We start from the raw sequence: 13,591 nt of genomic DNA, 5'->3' as shown, positions 1-13,591 counted from the left end.
AACCCTGAGCCCCACGTTATCTTTCCCTCCTCATATTGTTCTTGTCAGTTCTTTGGTCACAGCAATGAAAAAGCTGACTAAAACATTCACCAACCTTTAGAGTTATCAGTCTTTTTCAACTTAGTATCCTGGTGGATGTTTGTTTTGGTTTGGGCTTGCTTTTTTTGTTTTTTTCTTTCTTCTTAATGATGTTCCTAGATTTGGGGACCAAAAATAAGGAGAAAGGGAAATAGCTTTACAGCTTATACCAGCACCTCATTTAAAAGGGAGAACACAGAAAGAATAAAACCAGATGATGGTGTATGATAAGTCTTAGCAGTTTGTTTTTAAATTAGATTTTGCGCTATAAAGCTTCTACAGATACCCATTAAACTTATACTTGTTTTTGAGAGGATGCTGGGGAAGGCATGTCATAGAAATACTCAGTCCCATAATTTGTATTTTTTGGCTTCAAGACAAAAGGCAGCGAGAGACCTTTGTAAAGGACTGTTTACAAAATTGCATCTCAGCAGAGAGCTGTGGAAAAACAAAAATGAGATTCAGTCACTAGGAATCATTACTTTTTTATATTTTATGCAACCATTTTGTCAAAGTTTTAAAATTCAGCAAAATGACAAAATATACAATTGAACTGAATTTTTATTCTACTTTTCTATTGAAATAAAGTAAACAAGAATGCATGATGATAATCATTATGTTCTGGGTAAACAGTCTTTTTTTTTCTTCTTTTCATCCTAGACAAATGCAGGTAAGGAATTCTCTAATAATGCAGAGTTAACCTAGAAAAAAAATGGCTCTATTTTCTTGATACTGGTGATTTTTTCTAAGAAAACTTTTTTTTTTTAACAGATATATTTTTCTCGAATTTTAGTATAGTATCTCTAATTTGAAAAAGGACTCCCATTCTGGGAAGAGCAAATTACCCATCCTAGTATTTTAGGGCTTCTCAACTTTGTTTTGTGATAAGATTGCCACTACAAAGACAGCTTCCACTCTGCACATTCAGACTCAGCGAGATGAAGCCCCAAAATCAGTCTGTTTTATTTCTAAATGAGCACCCGGGATTCATTCTTACCCTCGAAAAAACTTCCTTGCAAAGAACCAACCCACCCACCCAACCCCGCAGGGATGTGGGCAACAAATCTGGACATCCCAGATCCATTACACCTCTCTTCTGCTACCCAGCCCCAGGACTGAGCAGGCCATGAGGCCCCCATGCGATTTTCTTCCCTTATTTCTAAAAATTAAGAGGAGCATTAGGATCTGTGAATTTAAGTCTGATCTTTCCATTCCCACCCAAACCCTCCAGTAGCCACAAATAGATACAGAATGCAGCCCGAAGTCATGCCATGGGCTGCAGGCTGACAGGATGGGCCCAGGACTCCCTGTGTGTCCTCCGTCCACTCTGAGCTAGCCACAGTGGTGTGCAGTCCTCACACACAGCAAGCTCACTATTAACTGCAGTCATCCTCCCATTGGCCTAGAAAGATCTTCCCAGGTATCTGCAAGTCTAGCTCCTTCACTCCATTCAAGTCCCTGTTCCCATGTTTCCTCCCCAAAGAGCCCTGCCCTGACATTCAGGGCAAAACCCCATCCACAGCAGGGACCCATCCCTTCCTTCTGGTGGTTCTCTTCTTCCTACTCTGTCTTATCCCTAGAATGTGTCACCCTCTGGCATTTCGCAATCAATTAGCTGTTTATTGATGTGTAATTTATTTATGTTAATAATTTTGCTGGAGTTTACACTTCACAGGGGCTGTGTATTTTGTTTAGTATAACTTGAGAATCTCAGACAATACCTGTCCCATAACATTTTTTGTACACTAGTTCTAATACTCAAGGCCTTGATAGATTATAAATTTGTATTTGAGCTGATCAGTTAACAAAGGCTAGAAAAATCGGTAAATACCTAAATCTTTCATGTAATTATTTTTATAATTTCAATATTAGATAAAATAATTCAAAATGTTATCCTTTTCTACTAAGCCACTCTTGCCTCTATTCATTTCAACAATTGTAAAAGTACCCCTGAGTTGAATCCCCAGTACCATACACACACACACACAAAAAAAAAACCTGGTTATTGACATTAATCTGAAGTTCTTCCCACCTTCTTTAATAATAATACTGTAACACAAATAATACTTAGTGAAAAAAAGAAAAGGGAAAGCTGAATTGAATTATGTTTATTTGATTTCAATAGCTTCAGCTTGTTCAAAGTCTGTATTTCCATTATTTTCTTTTGCTCACCAGGAATAAATGTCCCAAGTTTAAACTCATTGACAAATATGCAGAATTCCAGTGTCTAAGACAAAGGATTAAGAAAGACCTTTTCTGTTGCATTCAATATAATTATTACCACAATACTTCTCATTCCACAAACTTATGACACATACAATAGACACCGTCAGTGGTATAAACACCAGGACCAAGAAGAGTGATAATCACTTCCATTATTTGAAGACTTACTATGTGCCTCACACTGTTCTGAGCACTGACTTCACAACCACCTTCTGGAAGCGATTATTGCTTGACACTCTTCATGTGTCAAGTTGATTGTGCCATGGGGTGCCCAGATTAAATATTATTTCTAGGTGGGCATTTCTAGATGAGATTGGCATTTGAATTGGTGGACTCAGTCAAGTAGATGCCCTCCCCAAAGTGGGCGGTATCATCCAGTCCGCTGAGCACTTCAATAGAATAAAAAGGCAGAGTAAGAAATTTATCCCTTTTGCTTTCTGCTTGCCTGTGTAAACGGGAACGTTGTTCTTCTGTCCCTGGACTGGGATTTACACCATCAGGTTCCCTGGTTCTCAGGTCTTCAGACTCATTTGGGTCTCCAGCCTGCAGATGGCAGATCACGAGATTCTCCGCCTCCATAACTGCATGAACCAGTTCCTCACAATAAATCCTTCTTCCCCTTCCTGCCTCCCTCCCTCTCTCAATATGGGTGTGTGTGCATCTTCTTGGTTTTTTCTCTTTCTCACTATACACATATATGTAGACATACATATATTTATGTATGTATATGTGTGTGTATCCCTGCCCCCTGAGAAACCTGACAAATACACCAATAGACCTACAGTAGTCATATAAACCTAAGAATGGTTAGAAAAGGGACTAATAAGGAAAAAAAATTATGAAAGTAACTTCCCAGTAATGAAACATAGCAGAGTTTTCCTAATGGTTAGAAAAGAATACATTTCAAAGGTTGATATCTGCTATTTATTTGCATTTACAGTTACAGCTAAATGTGTCTCTGTATTTAATTGCTCTCTACATTTACTTTAAAAAAAGAAAAAGAAATGATAATAGGCCAGCAAAATTCCCTATTTCTGTGCACTTCATTACAGTCTATTATCTCTAAACCATTGCTTTTTAGGTTAAGCATTTTACCTGAATCACACTTAAAAAACAAAGTTTAAAAACCCAGGATAGCACTTCACTGTCAAGAGTATTAAAAAGGGAAGAATATAGAACCAAAAACTCAGTTCCAAATAAGTAATTTGACTATTTAGTTTGAAATAAATTTCCAGAAAACAATTGGTAATGGCAACAAGAACATAAAAATCCTAATTTTAAAAAATAAATTCATATCCTGTAGTACTTCTGATACTTTTTAAAACCCACCTCTCTGACAAATTTCCATTCTTTATATAGCAACATATCAAAAGAATTCACAGATGATGACCAGTCCCTAAACAAGAATAACGAGTTTTCAATCACAGAAGCCTGGAGCTAGAGATGACCTCAATGCTTTCAGCAGACAAAGGGCTATCTACAAAAAACAGATGGCTGCTTGCTTAATTTATAAGCATTTCTGGAGACCAAGCTTTTGAATTGAACACAAACAAGAGCAAAATGTTAAATAATGGATGGAAAATACATTTTTAGCAACATCACAAGTGCAACCAAAGCCTTTATATTAACTTCAATTTATACGTGCTATTAGTCTCACTAACAAAGTTGCATATAAAATTCATTGAAGGGCTGGGGATGTGGCTCAAGAGATAGCGCGCTCGCCTGGCATGCGTACCGCCCGGGTTCGATCCTCAGCACCACATACAAACGAAGATGTTGTGTCTGCCGAAAACTAAAAAATAAATATTTAAAAAATCCTCTCTCTCTCTCTCTCTCTCTCTCTCTAAAAAATAAAATAAAATAAAATTCATTGAACCAAAGTTAGTACAAATCTCATATAAAGAGGGCACCAATAGTGAACCAAAATCCAACCTATTTTCTATGAGTTGTAATCCTGCCTAGCTCAGAAAGAAAACCCAACCCCCCCTCATCAATGTGTACGAGAGCCTCATGTTCAGATGGCCCCACTGCCCTGTGAAACCATTGCCATGAGTTGGCTTGTTTCTGACACAATGTGAGTCACGGCTATGAATATGGTCCATCTCAGTCCACCAATAAGGCAGTAGATTGGGATAGTAGAGGAGAGCACAGGAACTATTTCAGGACCTCCAACCCAACCAGAGTGCATGAAATCACACTCCAGTGACTTCACAGGGATTCACTCGCTGAAGAGTCAAATCATCCCATCATTTGCATTATTATCACTGGGAAGAAACAGACATAGGGCTTGTTTGTAAGCATGCTAGCCATCTCTTTGAAGAACTAAATGAGCAAGCACTCTTAGTTCTCTCTGTGTTGGCAGTGTCTTCTATTCATATTCTAAATATATTCAGAGAAAACTACTATTCATTTCTTCCTTTACCAAACACACCCCAGTCGCCTAAGGAACAAAGAATGCTCTTTGTTTTAATACAATGGGCCATAGTCAAAATAACTCAGTTCATTTTGAACAGTCTCTTCTATAAACTAATAAAAGAACTAACGGTAATATCTCATCTTTTCTCCTCTTTAGAGTCAGAATTCCCCACTACCACAAAAGCTCAATCACCAATTTCAGTTAGGCAAGTCATTCTCAGATAAATTCAAGATGTTCTGCCACTTAAAATAATCAGATGTGGTTAAGTAGTTTTTGAAAATAAAATGTTTTTTTCCTACCACAGGCAACACAGTCACTCAGAAAGCAGGACCCTTGCAGAGATCAGAATCAGATCATTGTTGTCAAGTTTGAGGCTGAAGATTATTCTAGTGAAATAGTATCTGTAGGAGAAATTCCTTATATGACATTGCATATTAATAATGCATTACAAAATTATCCCAAATCATTCTGTCTCCTGCCGTTTATTACCCATTACTTAGTATCTGTTCTAATCTATCATCCATAGCTCAAAGGATCCTTCTAAAACTTTAAAACTTACAAGCCAAACTCCTCTGTGCTGTCTGCAAAGCCTTTTGTAATCTGGCTGAGCTTCTGAGAGCTAAGGTATCCCCATCCTTCTGCCACAGAGATCTGCCCTGGATTTCTTCCTTAAGACTGTTCTTGGTGATTCCCATCCAGTGTTAATCATAATACTAATCACAACCTACATTTTGGTTATGATTATTTTATGTTTTTATTTGGCCATCTTGTTTATTCCAGGCACAAAACCTAATTGTCTCCAGTGCCCTATTGGTACCTTAGATTGATGATTAGTAGGTATTGATGAATATATCCATAAGTAAATAAACAAATGAATAAAAAGAATTACTCTCAAAAGAATCTCCCTCTCTCTCTCTCCCTCTCTCTCTCTCTCTCTCTCTCTCTCTCTCTCTCTCTCTCTCTCTCACACACATACACACACACACACAGTGTTTTAGGCTTGCAGTAAATAAACCTTTTCAAGCTATTGCATCACGGAGTTGAGAACTTTAAGTGTGCTCCTCTCCTTGTGCTGGGCACCTAGGCCCCACCTCCTACAGTTTCCACCGCCTTCCAGTAATGCCACCAGGGACCAAGCCTTCAACACAGGGGCCTCTGGTGGAAAATCCCAGATCCAAACCACAGCAGAGAGCAAAAGTAGAAACTTCAATGCCTCTGAAGAGCTAACTTTGGAAGTCACATACCATTTCCACCATTTTCTATTGGTGAAATCAAGTCTCTGGACAACCTGGATTCAAGAATAAGGGGAAAGACTCCATGCCTCGATATAGGAGGAGCTGCAAAGAACCTGTGGGCACAAGGAATCCACTATAGTTGCCCTTGACCCCTTTGGAAACTGTTAGAACTCTCTGCATTAACTCCCCGTGTCTCCAAACTGTTCATTGGCCTAGAAAATGGATGTTGGCTTCCCTTATTATGTGGTCATGTAGTCAACCCTCAAGAATGCACTAGAGTTGAGATCATCATTATTCCCTCCTTCTGAACAGGCTGACCTGCAGCCAGCACTTCTGGAAAAGTCAGATAGCAGGAAATGGGGAATGGATGGATGGTGGGGGTCCCTAAAGTATTAAACACACCTTGATCCCTAAGGGAATAGTGGAGCACAGATTCTCAAGATGACACCACTGATCCTGGGCAGGGCGCATTAGCAGCTCCATGTCCTTGTGGAACTTCAGAGACTGAGAATCCCTTATCTAGTTTTTAGGAGCATCAACATTCTCCTTTGAGTAACCACCTCGACACACTTCCACCTGCTTGTTTATTAAAGAGAAAAATATATCTGCTTACTAGTTCATTTGGTGTCTTTCAAGTAATTACATTGCTTTTGTAACAAACATAAACCTTCAAACATACACCAAATGCTTTTCTGATTGACTTGAGTGTTTTCTCTGGCTAGTCCCTTTTACTCCACAGGTGGTAATTAGTAGTAAAATAAAATAATTTAGATGTATTTTCAACTTGGATGGCAGAAGGACCTGACAAATTATTCATGTAAAGATCAATCAGACTTCCAGATCAGGGTTCTCTCAAATGATAGATTCTACCCAGCTTCTAATTAATTCTAAGTCCTCGGGCATATTTTCATGTGCCTCGTTTAGCAATTAGCATGTAGGGAGGAATTAAATAAATGCTTGTTGTTTAAAAATACATGGACAAAATTTGTATTAGGATGCCATACATTTCATCCTGCCTCCATAATTTGAGGACTAGCACGAAAGAAACCATCTCCAAGATTCTATGAATATACATCCCCTAAAATCCCCTCATGACCCATTTATTCAACAAACATTTACTGGATGCACTCTTCTTGGTATGGAGATAAAGCAAACAGACCAAGCCTCCATTCATTAAGAATGGAGAGGCACGCAATTTAAAAAAAAAAAAAAGATATATATATATATATATATATATATATATATATATATATATATATAATGTCAAGTGGATGCATATGAGGGAAAAAAATAAAACAAGGTGAGAAAACAGGGTGTGACAGGGCAGCTGCATTTGATAGTGAAGTTCTCTCGGAGGAGCTGACCACTGAACAGATCCCTGAAGGAAGAAGTGAGCAACATAGCCTGGGTCTTTGGATCCCTGTGGTAAGATGTGGCTCTGGGAGACAATGATGTGGCCGGGGTCCTTGTGTTAGTCAGCGCAGGTTGCCATAACAAAATACCACAGACTGGGTGGCTTCACCAACAGAAATATTTCTCACAGTTCTGGAAGCTACAAGAACATGATCAAGGTGTTGGAAAATGTGGTTTCTGGTGAGCTCCTTGGCTCCCACACAGCCGCTTTCTTGATGTGTCCTCCCAGGGCTCTCCTCTGCTTGTCGTAGAGAAAGCTCAAGCTCTCTGGTGTCTCTTCTACAATGGTCACTAGTAATATGACACTGGGTCTCCATCCTCAGGACCTCAATTAAACTTAATTACTTCCTTTTAGGCCCATCTCCAAATACTATCACACTGGGGGTTAAGGCTTCAACAGGCACATTTTAAAGACAGTCAGCCGATTCGAGTTCTCTATCTAGAAAGTGTTCTCTGTCCCAGAAACGGAATTTTAACCCAAGGCCAGTTAACTGCAAGGCTCACTCACTGTCTATCATAGCCTAGAATCACTCCCAAAGAACAAGAGGCTCTGAGGACAAAGTAGGGAAATAAATATAAAAATGCTTTGTAACTATTGATGTACTCCACAAATATAAAATATTATTGTCACTCCCAGAAATACTGCTAGTCCCTAGCACTTAAAAATATTTTACTACACTGAAGTTTTATTTCAGTGGTAACTATCACTATGATAAATATGCTATCAAGAAGAGTTTAAAACAAAAAGAAGTTCACAGAAGCAGAACAGAGCAGTGGTTACTAGAGGTTGATAAGGGGAGGCACAGGAGAAAAATAGAAGGACACAGGGGTGGAGTTGGATGGGAAGGATAACCTCTGTAGCACAGCAGGATTTTGGATGTTCTATAGCATAGTAGTTGGCTGACAATTAATTGTATATTTCAAATCAGCTAGTAGAGAGGATTTTGAATGTTCTCAATACAAAGAAATGATGTTTGAAACTACAGACATGCCAATTACTCTAATGTGACCATTACACATTGTAGTGTGTATAGAAATGTTACACTGTACCCTACAAGTACATACAATTAGTATGTGTCGATTGCATTTTTAAATGTAAGAATTATTTTTAAAAAGAAAGAAAAGCTAAAGAATCAACACAACAATAACAGCTGTAGCACAGGAAACTCTGTGTCTGTACAAAGTGATTCTGATAAAATTAATCAACTTTAAAAAACAATCAGAGTATTTGCTGGCCAATCAGAAGTTATAACATTGGCTTCTTCCTTCTCTCTCTCTCTCTTTTTAATTCCTTCTCTTTTTTTTCTTTTCTATTTCAGACCTAATTCTCTGTATTCCTGTGCAAGATGCTGGCAAATGAGAAGCATTATGATAGCACTTAGCAGGAAATAGGTCAACATTAATAAACTTAACATTTATTAAAGGACAAGCTCATAAGCAAGATTACCTGCTGGGACTGCCAACAGACACACACTGTGGAAGTGACACTACCCTCCTTCATGCTTCTAATGGAAGAAGTTAGTCCTTTCTCTCCCAAAGGCCTTTCTCCTAATACTGTCATAATTCAGTTAGAATTTCTATATATGAATTTGGGGGAGGGGGGCACATGGACATTTTGTCCGCAACATTTCTCATGGGAAAAATGAAGGGCTCTGCCTCCTGGAAGCCACCCACATTGGAACCAAGAGACTCCATCCACCCCCTCTGACTTGTTTTGCTGGACTTGCATAGTATATTGTAAAAGATGGAATCCGCTGCCCATTTTTCAAACTTGGAGATCTCCTATGGAATCTGGATTCCTGGTTTCTTTTAGGAAGTTAAAGAAATGGAAACACTATAACTGCATTCCTTCAAAGCAACACAAGGCTGCCCAACTTAGCATCTTCGTTCATTATTTTGCTTGCATCTCTGCTCAAGTCAATTGATTTATAATTTTTGCAATGTCTCCGTTTTACAAGTAATATTTAAAAATGAGTTAGTAACGGAAGACAAGTTAGGACCTCGGATCTCTGTACCTTTCCATTATATCACTTCAGGTTTTTTGCACTCAGAGTGGACCTGACATTCTTATTCTCATTAGAAACTTACCATGGGCCATGGAAGCCTATCAAATAGTGGTTGTTCCTTCCCAAACCTGGCTTCAAAGAAGCCCCTTTATGCATAACTAACCAAGCCAAGATCATCTCACATCTGGCTACACCAGGAAGTGGCTAATCTCTTTCATGAATTGACCCAGGGAAACTTAAATATCCCTCTCACAGACTTATCAGCATTTCATGGATGATGTGCCTGTCAAAAACTGCTGTCATCTCCTTCCTTTCTACATGATTGCTCTGCCACTGTGTGGTAATCAAGTGTCAAAACAATAGCAAGATGGCAGACTGTCAAATACAGTCCTGAGTCTGGGCTCATCGCAACACCAGATGCTTCTGGTCACCTGGGAAATCACTGCGACAATGGCTGCATATCAAGTTGAAGGTCAGTAAGAATCCTGAGCAAATGCTGCAAAAGTAGAATTTCTCAGGAGCTGTTTAAATAATTTATAACAGCAGGATAGATGTCTGCTAGAAAAGTAAGACATAAGATTTCATGTAAGTGACACTTTCCTATTATGTCACAGCGGGGTAAGGCAATTGGATATCTCTGCACCAGGAGGAAATGCAATCGAGTGGTGAAGAGCCAGCCAGAATTCCAGCGTTCTGTGCTGACCTTGCTCATCCTCTGTCATTGACTAAAATGGAAGGTTCTGACAGATAAGGAAGCCACAAGTTGACCCTACACCTCATATTCCAATGAGGCATGATTTTAAGCCCAAGAATTATTTATTTGAGGAGGAAAGAAGGCATTTGGTGCCAACTCTCCAGTGTCTGGAAAGTGGACATCCTAATGTAGCTAGTCTCCACACTTAAAATATCACCCTCAGATCTGAAAAGAGCTGAAGTCCTCCCCAGTCCCCACCAAGCTGACTCACTCTGGAGGTGGGAGACATGAGGATTATTAGCTGACTCAGGAGGTCAGCCACGTAGATGTCCAGGGGGACAGTGGCCTTCTACTCCAGAAGACACCCACATGCTTAAAATAAATCACAAGAAATTACAGAACCATCAGTCCTCACATTTACACAAAAATTACTAATTCTAACCAGCTTTTGTTCTATATCAAATTTTAAAAGTATGATGACAATCATTGCAGACTAAAACCACCCTGGTAAGGAAATTCCAGTTCTCACAAGTCATTGTGAGACTTAATCACCATTCATTCGATCTCAGCAAAACTCTTCCAAAAAGTCCAGAGAAAATGTAATGATGATTCATTTTATTAAATTTATTTCATTTTAACTATTCCATTTAACTTACTTGACATTTTCCTTGTCAAAGTCCTTAACATAACTATAGTATTTTTTAAATTCAGATGGCATATATGGGTAAATAAGAATCACCCAAAATCTTACTACACAGGTTAAGAATTCTTTTCCTTTTGGAGTACATATTTTCAATCCTTTGTACATAGTTTAGATTTTATTCTGTGTATAGTTGGGTATGCTAGTTTTTTCCCTCTACATTTTTCAGGTTCAGAATATTACTGTTTTATGTCTGTACAACATTTTATGTATTCATTCTCCTGTTTTGAACACTACATTATTTCCAATGTTCTGCTATTAATGTGCAGTGCATCCTTTTACAAAAAATTTCTAAATGAAATTACTTTCTTAGGTAGAGTCTAGAAGGTAGAATCTTCAAGTTTGCAGTTAAGAACTTTTCAAATATACTTGGTGCTTATTGTTTAATTGCTTATCAAAAAAACTTCCGGGACTGGGGATGTGGCTCAAGTGGTAGCGCACTCGCCTAGCATGGGTGAGGCACTGGGTTCGATTCTCAGCACCACATAAAAATAAAGATATAAAAATAAAATAAAACTCTGAAAAAACTTCCACTTATTAATTTTGATTTTTTTCCTTTTTCAACATCTTTGCTAACTACTTAGGAACCTCCAAAAATATTTATTTTAATATAAAAATTACTGATGAGGTTGGACTTTTTCAAATTTTTACCACTTGTATTTCTTCCAGGAATTGTTTTGTAACTTCTTCTTGCCTAAAAATTTACCAATATTTGCTCTTTTCCTTACCATAGCTTTACACTATGTTGAACAATCTAATTAGGCAAGTTCATTACTCTTCACTTTAAAATACTTCAAAATGATTGTCTCCGGCTAAACTTTAGAATGATTTAATAGATTTCTCTTTTGTTAAAGTCCATTGAGATTCTGATTGGTCTTCCACTAAACCTATAAATCACTTAAAATACATGGTTCTCTTACCAGGAATGTAGCTTCCATTTTCATAAGTTTTATTTTGTATCTCAGTAAAGTGTTAGTTTTCTTCATGGTAAACGTTACAAACTTTTTAAAAAGGAAATTCCTTGTCACTTTATACGTGGAAAGCTAGCATCACTGGAATACTTTCCAATTAGTTTTCTCTATAGAGTTATTGATAGTATTTTGAAAAACTATTTATTTATGAACAGGGCATAATGACACACATCTATAATCCCAGTGACTCCGGAGACTGAAGCAGGAGGATCCCAAGTTCAACACTAGCCCCTATCAATTTAGTGAGACCCTCAACAGTTTAGTAAAACCCTGTCTTAAAATAAAAAATAAAAAGGACTGGGGATGTATCTCAGAGGGAGAACACCTGTGAATTCATTCTCTAGTGCCAAAAAACAATAATAATCAATAAATAAACTATTAGCTTTTAGGTGCTCATTTTGTGACATGGCTTAATCACAAAATAATATTTTGGATTCATTTTCTTGGGTTTTCTAGACATACCATTAAATTGTTTATAAATAATGATGATTATCTTTTCAATTCCCAATAATTATACAAGCTATTTTTATGTGCTGTTTAATTTCTAAATACAGTTGCAAGAATAAAATGCAACTTCAGTATCGAATATAATTTTAGGAATGATTTTCACTGCCACTTTGTGGAATATTTCCTACTATGCTCTCCAGATTCTGTGGCAATTTATGCTATGCCTCTCAATGCCTTCAAGACACCTGGATAGCCTAGTTCAAAAGGCCTACTGATAAATGGATGCATGTCCACAATGAATGTCATTGATGGACTCAAGACCCTTGAGCCCACAGTAGGTGATGGACAGCTAAAGAAATTGGAGATATTTATTCTGGAGAGTAGAGACTCAATGGAATATGGTAGAACAAAAATTCATTAAAACAAAGATTGGATATACTATATAACATCTCCAAAAAAAGAAGTTCCAAGAACAAACTACATACCAATCTTTGGTCAATGTAAGTCATTTTAGTTAAAAAGCAAATAGAAAATCCTGTTCCACCCAGCCCAGGACTCCTGGACCTTTGCGGCTGGTCTGCTGCTGGGTGCACGACTCTGGAGCCTGAGGTCACTTGCGGGCAGGGTCCTGACGCCAGGCTGCTGGCAGGCCAACTGGTTCTGGAGCCTCTGGACTGCGGAGCGCGGCCTGACAAGGCCTGGCTGCGGGAGCCCGAGCCTGGGGAGGTCTGTCCATAGTACCTGCCCTGCCCTGTCCTACCCTGTCCTGCCCTGCTGCTGTTTGGTTTGCTGTCGGCCTCAGGGGAACTCGTGAGAAGACAGACTCTTGACCTGTCTCACCAGAGAGATAGGCCTCCTGAGCACTGCACCACTCTGGAGGGAAGAACCCAGAAAAAGCACATAGCTTCTGAGCAAAGAGAAGCAAGATCCCAGGTACATCTGACCTTCAATCCATGCTTGGACCAGCCACTCCTCTGGCCCAAGTTGCTCTCCTGCCCAGAACCTTCTATATCTCTGCGTCTAAGTCAACCCCTACTGCATCTCCCTATCCTGCTGCCCCGTGGGTTAATACCGGGTGATGTGGTATGTAAAACTCAGTGACAGGAAGTTTAGGACCAGACAGAGTGCTGGATTCACAGCTGGAATATTTAAGTTATGGTCTTGCTGCTGCCACCGGTAAAGCATATGATCTTAGGTCTTGGTTGCACTTGACCTTATTTTCCTTTTCTCTGAAATAAAGATTGAACTAGAAGATGGCATTTGCTCCTGCCTGTCCTGCCAGTTTTGTTTTGTTGCAGTGCTGGAGATTGGACCCGGGGCTCTTGTATGCTGGACGAACACTCAGCGGCTGAGCTATACCCGAAACCCCTACACAGCTGCCTTTCATCGTTCAAATGATTTAATGCAT

The sequence above is a fragment of the Urocitellus parryii genome, chromosome 1 (genome assembly GCF_045843805.1).
Source record: "Urocitellus parryii isolate mUroPar1 chromosome 1, mUroPar1.hap1, whole genome shotgun sequence".
Lineage (NCBI taxonomy): Eukaryota > Metazoa > Chordata > Mammalia > Rodentia > Sciuridae > Urocitellus > Urocitellus parryii.
This window is presented reverse-complemented; position numbering follows the sequence as displayed.